Genomic DNA, 23,437 nt, shown 5'->3' on the forward strand with positions numbered 1-23,437 from the left:
TCATCACATTATGTTGCAGCGAAGACATCAAACTGTTCACTCTTCCTTTAGAAATCACCGGTCGTGGAAAGGCGAAACGACATTTTGTGCAGAACTTGTCATTGTTTCTGAATTGACGACGACAGTACTTTCCGCAACGATGGCTTTGGAAGCGTAAAACTTGTTCTCTTAGGCTTTTGTCTTCCTTTGCCTTTGGAACAGCACATGTAGAATACTGTTCTATGAAACTCATCACTAAGTCATCCGGATCTGTTCCAAATTTGGGTGCATCTTTGATCCACAGCAGCATATGTATATGAGGAGCACCTCTTGCTTGGTACTCCTTTCTCCAGAAGAAATCCAACACCTCTCCAAGAGGTGGATTTTTCTTGTTCATGATGAAAGACATCATAGCTTCAAATCTATGATTGAAGTACCTGCATACATTCACTGGATCCAAAGAGCACAGTTCTCCGGGTGTCTTGAATTCGATATTTTCAATGTTTCCATTTGCCTCTCGTAGAAATTCAAGTAAGTCTTCCCAGCCATACTCGGCACAGCTGAGAGTGAGGAACCATGTGGGAGTTCCTAAGTTCCTTAGCATACATTTTAAATCACCATGACGACGGTACCAGTACTCATTAGTACCACGCTGACACGCCATGAGATTAATCAGGTGAGAATCCAAAATACTGTCTTGCACATTGACTTTATCCATAAAGTCACTTGCCGAGATGTTTTGCATCTGTACACCACTTTTCAAGATGTGGTTCACTGCATATGACAGTCCAGACAGATCGCTTTCAAACAGTAGATGAAACTAATAGGGAATGCATTGACGAAACCTAGGATCTTCTGCATACAATCGTAAAGTCCGGTATTCAGAAGCTGGAATTTGATCAGGTCGCTCATCATATCTTCCTCCTTGACCTGTTGGAAATAGCTGTGGGAAACACCGAGCTTCCAAACTTTCCTCCCAAACACTAATGGGACTTCCTTTGGCTTGTTTCATTTGAAACAACTCAATAGCATTCCCCATGACTTCCTTGGAATGCAAAGGATGAACACTATAATGTTCATATATTTCTTCATTTTTAGAGGCTTCTACTTTCTCAATTTGACCAGCACACAAATCGCTATCCTCTTCTTCACTTACTTCCTCTTCTGCAACATATACATTCTTGTAGTACGTATTGTTTTTCTTCAAATACAATGTTGCCTTTTTCACTTTCCTAACATCCACTAAATCTTGCCATATTTTCTTACTCTTTGTCGGAACCCCATTAACTAAGATAACCAGAGGTTCCTCTTCCACTTTCTCTACTCCAATTGTATTAATGTTTTTCTTCAAATCTAGAGGCAAATAAACAACTCTTCCCTTTGATCCTCTCTGTAAATCTGATGGAGTCAATTTCCCTGTCTTTGGCTCCATTCTTACAATCGCCTGAAAGGGATGGATACTTTGAATCAAAATAGATTCATAAGTATTTAAATCCTTCAATTCAGAAGGAATCTCAACCAATTCCAGATTATTATGAACCGCTCTAGCAGGCATCCGGTTTTGATTTAATTTGTTACAACAATAAGTACACACACGCTGATCCGATCCCAAATCAAAACAATTTTCTACCATCAAGTATGTTGCGAAATCCTTCCATTCACTATTATTTTCCCTTTCACTTTTCGCATATAAATCCACTAACTTAGTCTGATTCTTATAATAAGTGCGTCGACAACACACACAAGTGAAATTAGGCCTCTCACTTGATTTCACCTGAAACGTGGCAATTTCCTTCTGAAAATTATCTGTACTGGAAACCTGTACACTATCTTCCACATTACCTTCTTCTTCTGGGTCAATTTCAACATTCTCCTCTTTACTTGCAAAGTAACAAAACTCAATTTCTTCACAAATATTCTTCACATCTACTTCAGAACCATGCAAAAGAGCAGTGCATAATTGTTTAAGCATAATTGCTGGACTCTTAGCATAATACAACATTCTAACTAATTTCCTCACTTTATTATGATGCACTGCTAGCATCCTGAAATGATGAAAAACACTCTGGCATACTCTCCTGGAAATACAAGCCAATGAATGACCATGCAAACCTGTCAGTTCTCTCAATCTGCAAGGATCTAAGTCTTGCAACAACTTAATTTTTTGTTTCAGACTTTTCTTACTATATGTACGTAAGAAATTACAAAACAAATCAATTGATTCCTGTCGCACACTGCAAATACTACTACACTTCCAGGTGTACACTGGACCCTTAGGACGTCTCCCTAAAACTTCATCACCTAACACCTCTTCTGCCTCTGTTGTCACAAGTTTTTCTTTTTCAACCACACATCCATCTTTCACCTCATATGCTCGACCACTGGTGTCAACTGCATGCACCAAATCATTATCCTGGAAATAACTCTCCTCATTAAAAAATGCCTCACAACTTGAACTATGCATCCATTCTCCTGTAAAAACTTCACAAAAATTACTACGATTAACTGTTCTCTTCCATCTACTATTTGATTTGAAATCATAAATTGCCTTGTTTAGTTTCCTAATTCTATTGATTATCAAAATAAATAACTTTCGCTTAATTTCGAATGCCTGATCAATAATTTTCTCAACTTTTTTTTTCTCTTATAAAAAACCACTTTCTGTTGACCTTTCTTAATATTTTTTAACAAATTGCCAATTATCCTGTTGCGGAACCTTCGTCTACGAATGTCCCTAAACTGATTTTTCCTTCTACTACCTTGCACAGAGTTATCTCCTGCTCTAGCAGTAACATTTTTGATTGGCCTTTCCTTTCCGTTTAAATTGGCTCTCTTTTTCTGGACTAAAACATGTTCTGTAGTTAAACTTTTTTTTCTACAAATGTTTCTAAGGAATGATTTCGTTCTCTTACCCGGAGCTTTCTTGGTGACTTGACGAGATTTTATTGTAGAGGACTGCTGCAAGCATTTAGTAATCTGCTGTCTTTGACGTTTTGTAGCCTTTCGGCTTCTTTCCTTAGACGGCATTCTCTAATTTTGAAATGATCTGCAGTTGAATCTGTGGTAAAATATAATAAAAAATGTTATTAACCACTATTACCAAACAGTAAATCAATAACAGTCGTCAAAAAGTTTAACACACTACTTTTCAATTTTACATACAATAATTTTTAGTGCATTGGCAAATTTAGTAGTCACAAATAGTAGCAAAGAAATGGAATGCTTCTACATTTGACCTGTGCTCTTTTATATGTGAATCTGAACTAATTTTATGAGCATATTTGACTATTTTATTAAAGACACTACACACAAGCTGTTTATGAAGTTGTGTTTAATTTTAAATGAAACGGTTTACATGTTTACTTTTCATTTCCAGTAACTTTTAAAAATAAATGTTTATAGTTCCATAGGCTCAAGCAGGTCAGCTTCCCACCCTATGTCATACAATTCTGACAAATCGGCATCCTCATCATGTTCTTCATCATCCTCAGGATTTAAATCATCCAAGGGATCTACTTCCACTGATGTTTCAATCACAATTTCAATGATAATATCGAGATCAACAGATTGCTCATTATCACTCATGCTTGATGTTGTCGTTATCTTTAAAGAAAGAGAACAACAATGAGATGTTGCAGAGTAAGAGACAAATCTCAGAGACTATAATTGTAAAATTGTTTAACAAGAGTAACATTTTGCAGATATTATTTAACCATGTCCAGCGATGCTGTTTCAAACAGGCGTAAGGATTTGATTCAGCAATGCCATAAATGTGACTCAGTGAAATCTTCTTAATTTTACTGTGTTAGTTTTACAGGGCTTTCATGCAAATGACTGGCCACCCTACAACAAAACGCTCACATGAAATCTGACGCAGGTTTCATGTGGCACAGGACTTTACAGCATGACACATCTGCCTAGATGCATCAAGTTGTAAATATGTCACAACATAGCAAATCTTTTGCACCGCCGCTGCGTCACAAAAGTGACGCACAGCGGCGCAAAAGAGGCACACGGCTATCATAAATCTGTCCCTAACATTTTAAATGATTGATTCAGGATGACGATAAGGTGTGGCCTATCCAGAGGTTTGTTTGAGGTGAGGCCTACTCAGGGTTGCAGATGAAATTTAGGCTTGTTGAAGAGTACAGAGGAGATAATACATGTGCAGGCCTACCAATGAAGTGAGTCATGTCCACTTCACTCTTGAACAAAGGCCAGACCTCTTCTGTGTCCGTGGACAGGCCTAAACCTCATCTGCACAATGTGATTCGTAAAGTTAGGAAACACAGGTGATGTAATTGAAAAATGTGGAATTTCTTTTCCTCATTTCACAATCACATCACCTGTGTTTCCTTTGCTTAGGTATCTCATAGTGCAGATGGAGTCTAGCATATCAAAGAGTACACAGAAGTTGAGCACTGTATACAACAATTTTGACATTTACAGAAGATTCAGCTTCTCCATGCCCCCTACACAGTCCTAAATGTTTACAGTTTAAACTGACGGTATCTTGTTGGAGATGAAGTGAGGCCTGTCTTGCAACATGGTGCATCTTTTGCATCACTGCTGCATCGGTTTCATGTGGCATAGGACTTTACAGCATGACACATCTGCCTAGATGCATCAAGTTGTAAATATGTCGCAACATAGCAAATCTTTTGCACCGCCGCTGCGTCACAAATGTGACGCACATCGGCGCAAAAGAGGCACAGGGCTATCATAAATCTGTCCCTAACATTTTAAATGATTGATTCAGGATGACGATAAGGTGTGGCCTATCCAGAGGTTTGTTTGAGGTGAGGCCTACTCAGGGTTGCAGATGAAATTTAGGCTTGTTGAAGAGTACAGAGGAGATAATACATGTGCAGGCCTACCAATGAAGTGAGTCATGTCCACTTCACTCTTGAACAAAGGCCAGACCTCTTCTGTGTCCGTGGACAGGCCTAAACCTTATCTGCACAATGTGATTCGTAAAGTTAGGAAACACAGGTGATGTAATTGAAAAATGTGGAATTTATTTTCCTCATTTCAGAATCACATAACCTGTGTTTCCTTTGCTTAGGTATCTCATTGTGCAGATGGAGTCTAGCATATCAAAGAGTACACAGAAGTTGAGCACTGTATACAACAATTTTGACATTTACAGAAGATTCAGCTTCTCCATGCCCCCTACACAGTCCTAAATGTTTACAGTTTAAACTGACGGTATCTTGTTGGAGATGAAGTGAGGCCTGTCTTGCAACATGGTGCATCTTTTGCATCACTGCTGCATCGGTTTCATGTGGCACAGGACTTTACAGCATGACACATCTGCCTAGATGCATCAAGTTGTAAATATGTCGCAACATAGCAAATCTTTTGCACCGCCGCTGCGTCACAAAAGTGACGCAATGGCGGCGCAAAAGAGGCGCACGCCCATCATAAATCTGCCCCTAACATTTTAAATGATTGTTTCAGGATGCCGATAAGGTGTGGCCTATCCAGAGATTTGTTTGAGGTGAGGCCTACTCAGGGTTGCAGATGAAATTTAGGCTTGTTGAAGAGTACAGAGGAGATAATACATGTGCAGGCCTACCAATGAAGTGAGTCATGTCCACTTCACTCTTGAACAAAGGCCAGACCTCTTCTGCGTCCGTGGACAGGCCTAAACCTCATCTGCACAATGTGATTCGTAAAGTTAGGAAACACAGGTGATGTAATTGAAAAATGTGGAATTTCTTTTCCTCATTTCACAATCACATCACCTGTGTTTCCTTTGCTTAGGTATCTCATAGTGCAGATGGAGTCTAGCATATCAAAGAGTACACAGAAGTTGAGCACTGTATACAACAATTTTGACATTTACAGAAGATTCAGCTTCTCCATGCCCCCTACATAGTCCTAAATGTTTACAGTTTAAACTGACGGTATCTTGTTGGAGATGAAGTGAGGCCTGTCTTGCAACATGGTGCATCTTTTGCATCACTGCTGCATCGGTTTCATGTGGCACAGGACTTTACAGCATGACAAATCTGCCTAGATGCATCAAGTTGTAAATATGTCGCAACATAGCAAATCTTTTGCACCGCCGCTGCGTCACAAAAGTGACGCACATCGGCGCAAAAGAGGCACACGGCTATCATAAATCTGTCCCTAACATTTAAAATGATTGATTCAGGATGACGATAAGGTGTGGCCTATCCAGAGGTTTGTTTGAGGTGAGGCCTACTCAGGGTTGCAGATGAAATTTAGGCTTGTTGAAGAGTACAGAGGAGATAATACATGTGCAGGCCTACCAATGAAGTGAGTCATGTCCACTTCACTCTTGAACAAAGGCCAGACCTCTTCTGTGTCCGTGGACAGGCCTAAACCTCATCTGCACAATGTCATTCGTAAAGTTAGGAAACACAGGTGATGTAATTGAAAAATGTGGAATTTCTTTTCCTCATTTCACAATCACATCACCTGTGTTTCCTTTGCTTAGGTATCGCATTGTGCAGATGGAGTCTAGCATATCAAAGAGTACACAGAAGTTGAGCACTGTATACAACAATTTTGACATTTACAGAAGATTCAGCTTCTCCATGCCCCCTACACAGTCCTAAATGTTTACAGTTTAAACTGACGGTATCTTGTTGGAGATGAAGTGAGGCCTGTCTTGCAACATGGTGCATCTTTTGCATCACTGCTACATCGGTTTCATGTGGCACAGGACTTTACAGCATGACACATCTGCCTAGATGCATCAAGTTGTAAATATGTCGCAACATAGCAAATCTTTTGCACCGCCGCAGCGTCACAAAAGTGACGCACAGTGGCGCAAAAGAGGCGCAAAAGAGGCACACGGCCATCATAAATCTGCCCCTAACTTTTTAAATGATTGATTCAGGATGACGATAAGGTGTGGCCTATCCAGAGGTTTGTTTGAAGAGTACAGAGGAGATAATACATGTGCAGGCCTACCAATGAAGTGAGTCATGTCCACTTCACTCTTGAACAAAGACCAGACCTCTTCTGTGTCCGTGGACAGGCCTAAACCTCATCTGCACAATGTGATTCGTAAAGTTAGGAAACACAGGTGATGTAATTGAAAAATGTGGAATTTCTTTTCCTCATTTCAGAATCACATAACCTGTGTTTCCTCAGCTTAGTTATCTCATTGAGCAGATTTAGTCTAGCATATCCAAGAGTACGCAGAGGATGAGGACTGTATCCAACAGAGCAATGTACATTACTCACCTCCTTTGACACTTACAGAAGCCTCAGTTTAATATTTCTCAGTTCAATATTTATTTAAAGAAGCACACAAAATATAACCTTCTCATAAATGTGAAAAGCGTTTAAAAAAAAAAAAAAACGATTTTCTGGTCATAATTTGAAAACACAACACAGGTCCTATGTAGAAGCACATCCTATCAGTACTTAAATTAGCCAAGCACACATGGGGGCGTATTTACAAGGACCTTACACCACAGGGAAATAACTTAAATTAAAATGGGGAAAATAACATCAAAGGGACTCAAAGGCCTTTTAAATATGCCCCAAGCAGCCTATGAAACTCTAGCAGTACATATCAAGAAACTTAAATGACTTCAATAAACGTTTTTAAACACTTCAACTAAAGCAGTTATTCAACTACATTCAAGGGGAAGTGACTTAAAATGCCCCAACACACATGAAAGCGTATTTTGAAGGCCCTTGCACCATTTTTCCATCACTTTTAACATGGCTGTGTAACTCAAAGAAACAAAATCTAAATTTGCCAAGCACACATTGGGGCGTATTTACAAGGACCTTGCACCACGGGGAAATGACTTAAATTAAAATGGGGAAAATAACATCAAAGGGACTCGAAGGCCTTGTAAATATGCCCCAAGCAGCCTATGAAACTTTAGCAGTACATATCAAGAAACTTAAATGACTTCAATAAACGTTTTTAAACACATCAACTAAAGCAGTTATTCAACTACATTCAAGGGGAAGTGACTTAAAATGCCCTAACACACATAAAAGTGTATTTTGAAGGCCCTTGCACCATTTTTGCATCACTTTTAACATGGTTATGTAACTCAAAGAAACAAAGTCTAAATTTGCTAAGCACACATGGGGGCGTATTTACAAGGACTTTGCACCACGGGGAAATGACTTAAATTAAAATGGGGAAAATAACATCAAAGGGACTCAAAGGCCTTGTAAATATGCCTCAAGCAGCCTATGAAACTCTAGCAGTACATATCAAGAAACCTAATTGATTTCAAAAACGTTTTTAAACACATCAAGTAAATCACTTATTTACCCACATTCATGGGGAAGTGACTTAAAATGTCCTAACACACATGAAAGCGTATTTTTAAGGCCCTTCTACCACTTTTGCGTCACTTTTAACATGGCTATGAAACTCAAAGAAACTAAATCTATTTGTAAAACACTTGACACAAAGCAACATTTTAAATACACAACTTTCTTCATAAATTTATCCCTAAAGCATACTATTCTCTATCTAAATTAAATGATTTTTTTCTCACCTTAGCAAATACTTCTTGAGTTTGTAAACAGTCTCAGACACACACCAATTTGTCTTCAGCAGAGCAAAAGGTATGCACTCCAGAGGCTGCAACCAACAATGGCACAGAAATGCTGTAATTCATCACACATATCTCTCATGTCACCCAATCAAAACTCTTCCCTCACTTTTTTCAAATCAACACCCTTCCCCCCTCTGCCCTTTCTGCCTTTTTTGCATAGCAACCACCTCCTGAAAGACCTCTCATGTTTGCAAGTTCACACAACAATGTTTCAATTGAACTCTGAACTCTCAGTACACCTGCGTATCCAGTGCAATCTTTCATAAAATGATTTTTTCTTGACCATTCAAATTACATCTTTCAAAGAACTCATCCATGCACCCTAACTTTCTGTTTTCAGCAATCAAAATCCACCAATCACTGCTACTGATTAATTACCACAGAAACTCCACAGTTTTTTTCATTACATACTCCTACTGTTTCAACTGCCATTTCATTACCACACTTCATCTGACTGCAGCAGAACCTCCTCTCACCATGTTTTCTGTCTGGATTGTTGGACATAGTTATATCCACTGGGCTCAAAGGTATGCTGATAACAGAAATTTACACAACCTCAATTTACAAAATGTGGAAATCAACTGGATTGGCCACAGAGGATTAAGATGTCACCAATTGATACCATTGGTGAAAACCTTTTTGCATTTGCCAAAACCTGACCTGTTAATTGTGCACTGTGGAGGAAAGGACTTGGGCACTTTGACTGGGGTAGGTCTGGAAATGCTTTTAAAGGACACCTTTGAGCAATTGATGGCACTATTTCCTCAAACTGCCTTGGTATATTCAAATATATGCCAAAGACAGAAATGGAAGTGGTCCAACCAATTTTGTCCACAAATTGAGAAATCGAGGAAGCATGTAAATAAGTCTGTTTCAGCTTACATGAGAGACCATGGAATGGGCTCCATCTACAACAATAACTTGCGTTACTACATGCAAGATATCTACAGAGCAGATGGAGTTCACTTCTCAGATGAGGGGAACAGAATTTTCATCCTCAATTTAAGACTGTGCATTGGTACCTACTTGTAGGTACCTACATCAGCCACAGGACCCAAAAGCTCTTTTCAGAGCTACCCTGCATCTGATCACTCACAATTATTATTTTACTCTAACTTTTTTCACTAATTTTCACCAAAGTACGCTCCCCCGGAGCGCTACCCGGTACGCGCACCGGACGCTAACCGCGCGAAAATTTGTTTCGCACATATGGGCCTCCTCAGCCACCCTCGGGGGTCAGGATACGTCTACCGTGCCCCCTTCTACCCATTCTGAACATTATTTGCCCTCCATCTTGTATCTCAATTCTACCGAAACACAAAATGGAGGACTCCCGTAACGCTGCCGGTTTGCGTACTGGGGCGCGCACCGGGAAGCGCTCGCTCAAAAAAGGTGGGAAAGTAATATACAGAAAAACCACTGGAGACACTTTTACCAAATGTAGATTAGCTCATACTACATACCTATACGTACCATTTTCACAAATTTGATTGGAATTCCATTTAGCCATTTAGCCTGTAGACCTCTCTAAATACCCTGAGGTAAATTACTTCACAAAACACATCTGAAGTGTTGGAATTGACAACTAAGCATGGGCGTAAAATCCGTTCCGCTCGCGGATTTTGCGGATTTTCGGTAAATTCGCAATCCGCGAACTCTCGCGAACTTACCGAAAATTCGTAAATTCGTGCGAAGCGGATTTTTTTGCTTGGTCGCACTTGCCAACTAGAATACTATACAATTTCGCGGGAGTAAACACTCGCGAAAACGTAGATGCGGCGGGCAGCGACAATCTCGCAATTGCAAGATTGCAAAATTTGCAATTTCGCACAAGAAATCCACCAGCAGGCAGCATAAACCTTGAAAATTATGATTTTTATTAGAATAACTCCTCAGGTTGACATTTGCCTGCACTTTTTTTTTGCAAAGAGTCCATTTTGGGGAGGGGGTGGGAGGAAGGAAGTGCCCCACATTCTCCAACTTCCTGTTCCTGTCCAGCAGGCTCCTCTCAGTGCTTTCTTCATGTGCTGGTCACTTTGATTTGGATCTTGACCTGGAAGCACTCAGCAGGTGCAAAAGTTCAAACTCATCATTAGTAACCATTCCCTGTAGTGCTTCCTGAGGGGCCCCTCCAGAGTTCAGTTGCCTACTTGCAACTATTATATGACCCTGCTCTGACCCTCACAGCAGGCTCAGAGAATAGCTACAAGTATACAACAAAGGTCCTGTTAAAAAAATTACACTGCAACAGAAAGCAATTACAGATAAGGAAGCAGGTGCCAGGGATCTTGACCTGGAAGGATTACTTTTTGTGGATGCTGCTGGATATTTGGATTTTTGCAAAACTGAAAGCAATTACAGATAAGGAAGCAGGTTCCAGCCAGGAAGTTCAAATTCAGTAACACATTAATCAGTCCCTAATTCATTTATGTCAGTTGAGGCAGGGCAGGTGTGCTTTTCCACCCATAATCTACAGTGATGAACTAGAGGGTGGCATGGGTGAGCCAGAGGGTGGCATGGGTGAGCCAGAGGGTGGCAGTGGTGAAACAGAGGGTGGCAGTGGTGAAACATAGGGTGTTGTGATGAACCAGATGTAGAAACAACATGTTCGCGACCGTTGCTACCCGAAAAGTAAGTTCGCGTTTGCGAACTGGTACAAAATCCTCGCGAACTGGCAGAAATCCTTGCGAACACACAAAAAAAAAATCTGCAAATTTGCGAGAGTTCGCGGATTATGCGGATTGCGAATCCGTAAATACGCAATTTCGCGGATTGCCAATTCGCAAAATCCGCCCATGCTTATTGACAACCAATTAAAATGTTACTTTCATTTTCTACTTTTTTTACCTGACATTTGATTGGTTATGTACCTGAATATATATAAAGAAAGAGAGAGAAACACAGCCATTTTGACTACTACTTCCTGAACTACATTGCAAGATCATTTTCACTGACAACTTAAACTTGTTTTTAAAAGGTAAGATGTTATTTCATAAATTTGAAAACATTTTCAGATAGTTATATACTATCCCTCTGTAAGAGTTAGACATTGAGAAAGGCTTGTTTAATATAATTATGGATTGATTTAGGTTTCTGTGGTATAATTATGAATTTACTTAGGCTTTTTCACAGGCACTTTTTAATAGTACTACTTCACGCCTGAAAAGTACCTGTCTGAACTTAAACCCAACAGTGCCCTATCTCTACTGATATATTTATTTTTTATGCAAATTTCAGCACAAAAATGGAAGGAGAACAGAACGTTTCCTTTGAAATTGTCCTAGAGATGAACAATGAGGAAATCATTGAACCCATTGACTTGGAATTCATGGATGAATCACGAGACCATGAACTTCTACAATGTGTAGAATCTGTGGATTTCTTACTTCAATATGAGGACAGTCAAATGTGGGAAGTTATGTTCAGTCAAAAAGAAGAAATATCGGACAGTCAAATGTTAGACGTTCTATTAAATTTTGAAAAAGATTCAGAAAAATAAAATTATATTTAATAATAAAAAATTGTTTGAGTCTTTAATCATTTTTATATGTACTTCATAAACTAGTACCAAATTGATTATAATGTAAAGTCAGACTTATAGTATACTGTGCACAATCACAAAAATAAATTTATATTTAATAATCATAAATACTGCTACTTAAATAAAAAAACAAAAAAAAAACAAAAAAAGAACAATCATAAACATACAATATTTCAAAATATCATAGTCTATCATTCTTTTTTCCTTATAGTACGCTCCCCAGACCGCTTCCCGGTGCGCGTACCGGGCGCTCCCCACCGGGCGCTCCCCCCGCGGGGCCCTTTTAAAGCCTCCACATCAAACCTAGGGGGTCAGGGAGGATCTACTATGCCCCCTTATGGTCATTTCCCCCTTTGTTTTGGCCTCCTCTTGTCTCTCGATCCTACCGAGAGACAAGATGGCGGCCGCTCCGGACTGTTTAGAATGTTGACAGACACCGGAGAGCCAATCAGCTTCGCGAAGTTCCGTTACGCGTCAGGTACGCTAACCGGGGCGCTGCCCGGAGCACGCTTACAGATATATATATTTTTTTGAACGTTAATTTCTCAAAATCCACTGGAGCACATATATTGAGACCTAGCAAAGGCACATCGGGCTAACAGTCCCTACAATTTTGCCAAGTTTCGTGCAAATCCATTCAGCCGTTCGGGCTAAAAATGAGGCCAACCGCCCTATGGAAATTAACATGGGAAAAACGCGTTTTGGGACCCCCCTTTTTTCTCGGCCCCCCTTGACGAAACCCCCCCCAAATTTTCAGGGGCTGCTCAGAAACAAAATGTTCAATTTTCCTGAACATTTCAGCCAATTCCGTCCACAAACGCCAAAGTTATTAGACATAGAATTTTCAAAAATCCCATAGGAAAAAAATCCTAACTATATATACCTACTGGCGACCGCCAGTAGGTAATATATATATATATATATATATATATACATATATATATATATTATATATATTATATATATATATATATATATATTTTTATATATATATATATATATATAACAGCAAGGCTCTCTCGAGGAAAGAGGAATAAGCCGCACTCCTTAAGGTGAGTGGAAAGTCTTTTATTTCAGTTGCAGTGTTCTAGCCATACTGTTCCTAGTGCATATCGGTCTGATCACAGACCTTTCTCAAAGGAGGCTAGTCGCATAATCGGCAGGGTGGAGAGGCGTGCAGTTCTTGATGACTCATCTGTGCGTGTTTAAAACCCCCCGGTGGGCGTCACTGGTGACTAAGTGAAGTTTTCGCCCCCTGGTGGGTGCCGTGATCGGCTCGATGAATGAGGCGCGCTGCTCTTTGTAGTCCGCCCCTTCTTCCTCATTTCTGCCCCATTGGGGGGCGATGCGTAAGAAACATAGTTCTTTCCTGCTTTTCACCTACGCCTCATGCTTCCTATTTTCGAGGTAATGAGGGCCAAAACCAAGGTCCGGTCCCTGGCGGCGTCCCCTGCCCTAATTGCTCTCGCAGGAAACAAGGTTTGGTCCGATGGCGGGCAGTGGTGGAAGCTCTTTTGGTTGGCGGTGCGTGCTTTGCGGCAGGACCACTCCGCTAAACATGACAGCAAGGCTCTCTCGAGGAAAGAGGAATAAGCCATACTCCTTAAGGTGAGTTGAAAGTCTTTTATTTCAGTTGCAGTGTTCTAGCCATACTGTTCCTAATGCATTTCAGTCTGATCACAGACCTTTCTCAAAGGAGGCTAGTCGCATAATCGGCAGGGTGGAGAGGCGTGCAGTTCTTGATGACTCATCTGTGCGTGTTTAAAACCTCCTGGTGGGCATCACTGGTGACTAAGTGACGTTTTCGCCTCCTAGTGGGCGCCGTGATCGGCTCGATGAATGAGGCACGCTGGTCTTCGTAGTCCGCCCCTCCTCCCTCATTTCTGCCCCATTGGGAGGCGATGCATAAGAAACATAGTTCTTTCTTGCTTTTCACCTACGCCTCATGCTACCTATTTTCGAGGTGATGAGGGCCAAAACCAAGGCCCGGTCCCTGGCGGCGTCCCCTGCCCTAATCGCTCTTGCAGGAAAGAAGGTTTGGTCCAATGGCGGGCAGTGGTGGGAGCATTTTTTGTTGGCGGTGCGTGCTTTGCGGCAGGACCACGCCGCTAAACATGAGAGCAAGGTTCTCCCTCGAGGAAAGAGGAATAAGCCGCACTCCTTAAGGTGAGTTGAAAGTCTTTTATTTCAGTTGCAGTGTTCTAGCCATACTGTTCCTAATACATTTCGGTCTGATCACAGACCTTTCTCAAAGGAGGCTTGTTGCATAATCGGCAGGGTGGAGAGGCGTGCAGTTCTTGATGACTCATCTGTGCGTGTTTAAAACCCCCCCGGTGGGCGTCACTGGTGACTAAGTGAAGTTTTCGCCCCCTGGTGGGCGCCGTGATCGGCTCGATGAATGAGGCACGCTGGTCTTCGTAGTCCGCCCCTCCTCCTTCATTTCTGCCCCATTGGGGGGCGATGCGTAAGAAACATAGTTCTTTCCTGCTTTTCACCTACGCCTCATGCTACCTATTTTCGAGGTGATGAGGGCCAAAAGCAAGGTCCGGTCCCTTGCGGCGTCCCCTGCCCTAATTGCTCTTATATATATTTCTACCAAAGATGCTCATATTTGAGGCCGCACACCACTCGCAGGTTGTTCACAGAACATTTATTGAAACATTGCAGCTTCCCATCCCGACATCAAGTCCCATGGCCTTACGCGTTTGGAGGCATTTGCGCCTCTCATCAGAGGCCCATGCTTATAAATATATATATATATATATTTATTTTTTTCCCCCCACAAATGCCACTTGCCACCGAACAACTTGCGGACGGGTGCCGTTGGCATGTTAGTGGCTTGTACACGCAGGTACGTTTCTCACCAACTCCCTCACAGGGATTTTACAACGCACTCCACAGAGTCTCACTTCTTCAATTAGTTTTTGCAGGCAGACCGGTTTCGGCATCTCCGCCTTTTTCAATGACTTCAGTGCAAAGTGCTCGCTTTACTAATCAGTGCCCCCATTTAAATATCCATTCGGACTTCGCTATTGGTACAGGACAGTCCAGTGAGTGACGACGGACTTGCAGTCTACTCACCTTCGGAAGTCCGCCATGTCAGCGCGAGTCTTTTTATAATAAATCTTAGTGATTGTGACTGCATGTCTGTGAAAGTCCAATTTCCTTTCCACTAAGTGTGCACGAGCATGCAACTCTCTATTTTACTTCACGCTGGCTTTCAATCACAAGCTGGGCCGAATTGTCGAATGTTCCTCACCCTGCCTTATCCCACAAAACACAGATGTAAGGCCACAGGATACCTTTTTGTAACTGTATTCCAATATTTCTAGTAAATGCCAACTAAGGCACCCATTAGGATAACGGGCGGACTTTGTCCGCCCGCCATCCCATCGGAAAAAGGGACCGCCTGCATTAAGGCTGGGGGTCCCGATGGTGGCATTAGGATGCGCCTGCCACTGTGGTGGGCGCATCCCTCATGCTCTCTGCACCGCCCGCCACAATGTTAAAAATGCATGCATGCAATTGCATACACGAAGCGGCAGGCACCGCACGGTGCCTGCTGCTTCGTGTATGCAAATGCTGGGGGGTACCAAAGCTATCCCCCGTGTGCACCCCCCACCTCTCCTCTCCTTCACTCTGGGGGCCCGCAGGGGGCCCCCTGAGTGAAGACCGCATGCAAGGTATCTCACCAAGCCCATCATAATATGGCTGGCGGTGTCTAATAGACACCGCCACCATATTAATCCTTTTCCGCCCCGGCCGCAAGGCGAGCGGGTGAAAAAGCGGTGGACGGTATTTCTGTCTGCCGCGGTACCCCCACCATACTAATATGGTGGGGGGAATTCAGGTGCGGATTGCCCCCGCCAGGTCGGCAGTGGCTACCGCCAGCCTGGCTGGCGCAATCCGCCCGCCATCCTAATGGGCCCCTAAGTGTTGATGGGCATTACCTCCCTGGTAAGTGGCAGCGGTTCTGACTGTCCTGAACCAATAGGGAAGTCCGAATGGATATTTAAATGTGGGCACTGATTAGTAAAGCGAACACTTTGAACTGAAGGCATTGAAAAAGGCGGAGATGCCGAAACCGGTCAGCCTGCAAATCAAGAACAAAAACTAATTGAAGAAGAGAGACTCCGTGGATTGCACAAAACTTGATAACTAAATAAATTTAAGTAACTTCTAAAACATTACAATATAATTTTCTTAATATATAACAGATTCAACATCACTAAAATTACATCTATAAATTTCTGCTAAAAGATTTAGCACAGAACAACAATAAAATATAACACAAAGTAAGTATATGACTCCACCAACAACTAACGTAAATTATTTAAAAAAACTAAACTGAATAAAATAACAAAATATAGGTAACGCATGTTCTTTTTTTTTAACAGCTTCTAAAAAAATTGTTAATAACAGAACATCTACTAAGGTCACTCCATCAACTAAAAAGAGTAAGTATATTTATTTAATTACAAATAAATAATATTAAACACTTAATAAGATAAATAATGAAATTAACTAAATTTACAACGTAATGTTTTGATTCTCACAGATTATAATTCACAACAACTCAACCTAAAACTCCTAAACAAACATTATGGGGCTGAATGCGATGTAGGGCGGATCGCCACTGCCCGCATGGCCCGCCTGGCCTGCAAAAAAAACCCCCAAAAAACAACTCACCCCCACAATAACGCATACAAACCCACAAACATTACATAATTAAGCAACACATAACTAACACTACATAACACTGTACTCTAATCCAACACTACGGCAAACATATAAAAAACTAAACTACCAAAACAACACCTAACTACACTAAAAACGAACAAACACAGTTCTCAGTAACCTAACTACACTCCTACTACCTCGCCCCTACACTAAAACTACCATAAAAGTGAATTAAAACAAACTTACCTTAAGCGACGAAATGCAGCTCACAACCGCGACGTTCGGTCATCCAAAATGACCTAAAAACATAACAGATAGATAGAAAAGTGAGAAAACTAGAAAAAAATGGCTGTGTAATAAAAATGGAAAAAAAAGACTTACTCCTCATAGAAAAAAATGGAGAAATAATATTAAAATACAAAAAAATGTATATTTTTATATATTGCAGAAATATGCAAAAGTTTGTAAAATATATATTAAATATTATATTGACTTAAAAAAATATTTAATATATAATAAAATGTATGTATATTTCATGTACTGTAAATTTACCAGAAATATTACAATGTATACTGCAAAAACATATGTGAAAAGATATATTTGTAAATTATTTAATATATTAAATAAATGATATTCAATGTACTAATAATAAAATATACACAAAATATGTAAAATACATTTTATATAATTGTATTAAAAATAAAATGATATAAAATATATTAAAACATTGTTTACAAAACGAAATACAAATGTTTACATTTTATCCTACAAAATAATAAACCATTAAAATTAAGGTGTTTAAAATATACTATACATATATTTACTTTCGAAGTACATGACTATACTTAAACAAGCATTAAAAATACAATAGGTCTCGCCTTTGATTGAGTTTAAGCTATTTGCTTTGCTATAGAATACCATTAGCAAAGCAAATGGCTTTAACTTAATCAAAGGCGAGACCTATTGCATTTTCAATGCTTGTTTGTCTCTGCTTCGTCGTTGTCACTGTTTTCCGACCTTTACTTCCTCCTTTTCTGTGTTTCTGTCTTTTGCTCTCGATCAAACTTTGTGGAAGAAAATACGTTTGAGTCCCCAAGAACGAGTGCTGGCAGATCCCGCCGGCAACCACCATCTCAAATTAAGCACCCACATGTAGAGTAATTAAGCACGAGCATGAAACTCTTGCCTTGATAAATAATAAACCCTATTTAGCCCCAACAGCAAAATATGCAACAACCCAGGGCATCCGAACAAAAGCTGTTCGGAACCACTGTGAGATAATGGCATAATGGAGCTCTGAAGTGGGCGAGACATGGGGCACGAACGCATGAAAAGAAAGACTAGATAGACGGAGTGGATAGAAGGGTGGGTGGACCGGAAGAAGGGAGGAAGGGTGAGTGGAGAGCAAGATGGAGATGGGTGGGAGACATGGAAGGAAGAATGGGGAAATGGATGAAAAGCATGATGGGTGGAGACAAGGATGAATTGTTAGAAAGTAAGATAGAAGGATGAATGGCGATGGAAGGAAGGAAAAGCAGAGAGAAGGGTGGATCGATTGAAGGAGCTAAGCATGGATGGAATAATGGAGAGAAATAAAGCTAGATGGAAGAAGAGGTCGGACAGACAACAGGATGGTCAGAAAAAGACAGATGAGAGCTGTATGAATGGATGGGTGGGTGGATTACTAGAAAGAAAGGAAGGATGGAGGAAGCATGGTTGAATTAATTAAGAATGAATCCATCAAACTCCTCATTTTGGCCACAATATTTGCGGAATTCTCACGTGGAAGCAACTGGAAGTCTGCCTCACTCAGCGTGACATTTGGAATATGGTTCTTAGTTGAGGTTTTTTGTTTTTCTGTGTATTTTCTTGCTCGTGTGCCCCGTCTATGTTGGGCCACTGAGTAGATGCACGTTGTCTGGAAGGAGGGAGTGCATGAAATGTCAGAGCCTTCCTGTTTCATGGTCTGTTGAGTCTGCTGCCCCTCCACGGAGCCTTCGTCTTGGAATGTCCACTGTTTCATCCAGGGAAAGCTGCCTGTAATACCAATCAGGGGTAGAATCAATTGCAAGTGGTGTCTTTCCAAAGATGATCTCCCTGCTCATGCATCTGAAATTGGGAGTTTTCCCAGCCCGACCCTTCACCCTTCCACCCAGCTTTAGCCCCTTCGCCGCAGGGCTAATTCTCCCACGGCGCTGGGGGGAGGGGAGGCGCGCGCAGCACCACCGTGCATGTGACGAGCTCAGCTCGTCACGCTGCACGGTGGCGCTGTGCTCAGGATGAGCTGAGCTCGTCATGGCCACACCAGTTTGTGTGGAACGCTCAGCACAGCAGAGGAATTATCCCCGCGTGTCATGACGAGCTCAGCTTGTCATGAGCACAGCACAACCGTGCCTCATGATGAGCAGAGCTCGTCATGAGCACGGGAGGTGTTAGGTAAACAGAGGCAGCGGGTCTTGGCGGCAGTGAAAGCGATCGCTTTAAGTAAACTGGGGCATCGGGGCTCGGCGGAAGTGAAAGCGATTGCTTTTTCGTTGCTATGACAACGAAAGCATTGTAGGATGGCCTAGGGCTGTCCACAATGCGACGGACATGCGCATGCTGTCTGCTATGGACAGATGGCAAGAGCAGCCATGTTTGTCCATTAAGACACGAGCATACATGCCCTCCGCTGAATTGATTCCAAAAGGTGCTCTCCATTGCGAGTGCAGTGCATGCGCTGCTTTTGCCAAGCAAGACCTAAAAAGTACACATTTTCATTTATGTGGTAAAAATATGTTTACATTAAAAATATTTTTAAATTTCCAATTCTACATTAAAAATTTATGTAGAAAAATATTGTTAACTTTAAAATTCTGCTAGAAAAATGTACATTAATAAATATTGTTAATGTTCCAGTTCTACAAAAAAAGTGTATTAAAAATGTATAATACTTTGTAATACATTTTGAACTACATCAAAATACCTGGATAATGTTCATAATATTGTGAGAAAATGTATAACAAATGCAAATAAGAACAAATATACTGTAAAATAAAACATAAAAAATGTGTAATCAATAAGAATGTTTACAAAAATAAGTAACATACATCTCCTTTCTTATTTACATATATTTACTAAATACAATAACTAATAAACAATAACAAATGTATATGCCTAACTACAAATCTAACAAAACTCAGGGAAAATGCAGGGTATTAAACGTAATTAAATTTATACTCCAACTCCAAAACAAAATAAACTCAGGGAAAGTACTGGATAATAAACCTAATTAAATTACTATTCCAACATCAGAACAAAATAAACTCAAGGAAAGTGATGGATAATATAACATAATAAATTACTATTACAACTCCAAAAGTAAAAAAAAACAGAGACATTGCTGGAAAATAAAATATAATAAATAACTAGTACAACTTCAAATTTATGATAAAAAATTATAATTTTTCGAAATGTACCTTCATAATAATTTTTTTAATAAATAAATAATATAATTTGATTACAATTTATTTATTTTCAAAATAAATTAAAAAAAAATAGAAAAAATGTATTCAAATATAAATATAAACTCCATATATATTTTCTTCAAATATAATTTTTCATATTTACAAAAGAATTTTACAATTTGAAATTTTTAATTTTAATTAAATAAAATTTTACTGTACAGATGTTTTTTAAATAATTCTAACTTAATGAAACAATTTTAAATACGCCACAAACATATCCACTATAAATATTTCAAAATAATTAAATGACTCCACACCCTATCCCCTATAACCCCAATATTCCACTGCTAAATTTTACAAAATTATTTTAAATATTTAAATTTGAATACATTTTTAAATTACTCTCCACCCTTCCCCTATAAACCCACAATCCCTCTCCTAAAACGTAATTTTAAAAAAACCACAACATTTTTAACATATAATTTATTTTATCTATTAAACATATAGCTAATACTAATTTAATAATAATAATGGGGACCATTCTGCATTAGCACCAGCGTACCTGCGGGGGCTCCTGAACTTGCCCTTGCCTCCCCTCTGGACTCGGCAGACCCGCGACTCTGTTGCTGCTTCCCTCCCGCCGCCGCACCTCCAAAGACCTGTGTGGCCGCCGTGTGGAGGAGAGCCAGGGCTGAGGGGACTACGGGTCCCAGTGACCAGCGCGGCCGGAAGCCGCCTACCGCGAAGGAGCGCCAGGAGGCGCATAAATTACACCCCCATCGCCCGCGTTGCGGGAGCGCACGGGAGTGTGCCGGCTAAGCCCGGGCAAAGGGTCCGTCTGTGGCCATCCGGGGCAGGACGAGGCTGGGCTGGGCTGGGCCACCCCCTTGACACTCCATATTAAAAACTGTAAGACTTAAAGCCATTTGACCATTCGGTCATCTACTTGAGTTTTTTTTTAAAGTTGTTTTTACTTTAATATTACACTATTTGTTGCACTATTGGGCCCCGTCAACACTGGGCTCTGTCCTAAACAGTCATGCTTTAATTTTAACTAGAAAAGGGGGTCTCACTTAGGCTACACCCCCTCTTACCTTTTATCCCCTGTGGAATAAATAGGCGTTTGAGGCACTTTACTCTAGGGCATGCCCAGCATGGGGAAACACACCAACTCCTCCCTTTCACGCCCTAGAACCAGGCAACAAGCTGCCACGACTCAACCACTCCCAACCCTAAAAGCAATTGATCTAATGCAGCTCCAGAAAACCATAGGAGCAGTAGCAACGGCCATCGAAGATAGGGAAAGGCGCCTATCTTCAACCCCTGCATTAGCCCTTCCACGGGTAGAAGATGACGCCTCCTTCTTTGAGCTACCGTGTGCCCAGATCATACCGGAGGTGATTGTCTCTGATCCACCTTCCCCATTGGCTCCCCATCCAACAGAATCTAATGACTCTGTGTCTAGCCCCAAAAGGAAAAAAACAAAAACGACAAGAAATTACATGAAGAGGAAGAAAATATATTTCCCCATGAGAGCACAGTCTGCGCCAGTTCCTCCTCGCACCTCCTCTGCAGCACCTCTTTGGGTCACACACTTGATGACTGATTTGCAGGCTTACATAGAACAAGTAATTAGCTCCTATGTAAAACCCTTATCATCAAGATTAGATAGAATTCTTTCTCTTGTCACTAACAAATGCCCAGGGAAGTCGCAGCGAGCTAGCTCACAGGGGATTCAAGATATGGGAGAGGGCATAGCTTCTACCCCAGGCACTTCTGCATCCATGGGTTTGGTGGGCAGTACCCCGACACAAACAACCAAACAACCACATGTTATGGCCCATGTAGTCGTGCAGAAATCTACTAGTGTGCCAAATAGACCTGCAGGTACCCTTTGTCCACCTAAGGCACCTAAAGCCAATGTTCCATCAACTTGTGTACCGCCCCCACCTCTGGCAGCACCTGTGATACGGCCACGTGCTGATGGTAAACCCGTGCCCCCTGCCCCCCAGAAACGGCAGGTAGAGAGGGCATTAAAACCTGCTCCCAGCCCCCATCTTCCGCCTGAGGCTATGCCTTACGTGGTGGTGCTTACGGGAGTTCCACCCCTGGAAGCAAGCTCCACCGAATCCTACCTAGAGCTAAAAAATAAAATCATATTTTGGCTAAATCGACATAGACCAATAGTAGGACCGGGGCAGGGGGAGATTATATTTTCACGCAGAGTTAGCTGGCTGGGTACTAGACACAGGGACATAGGAGGTGACTGTGTGATTATTAATTTTAGGGACACTGAGGTCGTCAAACACATCCTAGGCAATGGCGGGCTGGAAAACACGAGCAAAATTCGCACACACCACTTGGGGTATTTTTATCCACAGACCATGGCGCAACACTCACCTCATTTAGGTGGTTATGGTTTGGAGTATAATGTGCCAGTGGCTAATAGATATAGGGCCCTGAGCTACGTTGACTGACTAATACCACAAGGGGACGACAATACCATGGCTAACCATCCCTTGGAGAGGCTGAGGGAGGGAGGCTCTAGCAACAAAATAGGGTCTGATGATTTAAACCAGTGCCCCATAGAGGTCAGTTCTACATTCCCATGCCCACCAACGAGCCTGAATGTTCCTGGGGGTGGTCGGGACACAGGTGTTTGTCAGAGGGGTTTACCACCACCCCCGAATCACACCCGGAATCTCCCGCTGGCCAGGGACCCCACAGCTCTTCTCTGATTGGGTCCTGGAACTGTCGCAGGGCTGGGGGCAAAATTGCCGATCCCGGAGTGGGGAGACCTGATGGATGGCTATGATATATGCCTATTCCAGGAAACCTGGCTCTTGTCTGCCCCACGTAGGGTAGGATTCGCGTCCTATTACACACCGGCAGTGCAGGGTCCAAGGGGAAGACCATCAGCAGGATTATGTACTTGGGTAGCAGTACACCTGGGTTGCTCGGTTAAGATAGTTGATACACATAGCCCGGACATCCTATGTATCCTTCTCACACTCAAGGACCCCTCGGTGGTGGCCGTGATTAACATTTATTTACGCCCGACCCCACTCAAGCTAGGATTATCAACCCTAGAGGCCCTGGAGGCACTACTCTTATCCTTCCGTTCCTCCTACAACGAGGTGATAGGTGCATACTTTAACTGTCACTTCGAGCCACTCTGGGGGATCTCCTCGGTCACGACCGACGAGGACGAGACTTGGTCAATC

Source organism: Lissotriton helveticus, chromosome 5_1, assembly GCF_964261635.1.
Source record: "Lissotriton helveticus chromosome 5_1, aLisHel1.1, whole genome shotgun sequence".
In the NCBI taxonomy this organism is placed as follows: domain Eukaryota; kingdom Metazoa; phylum Chordata; class Amphibia; order Caudata; family Salamandridae; genus Lissotriton; species Lissotriton helveticus.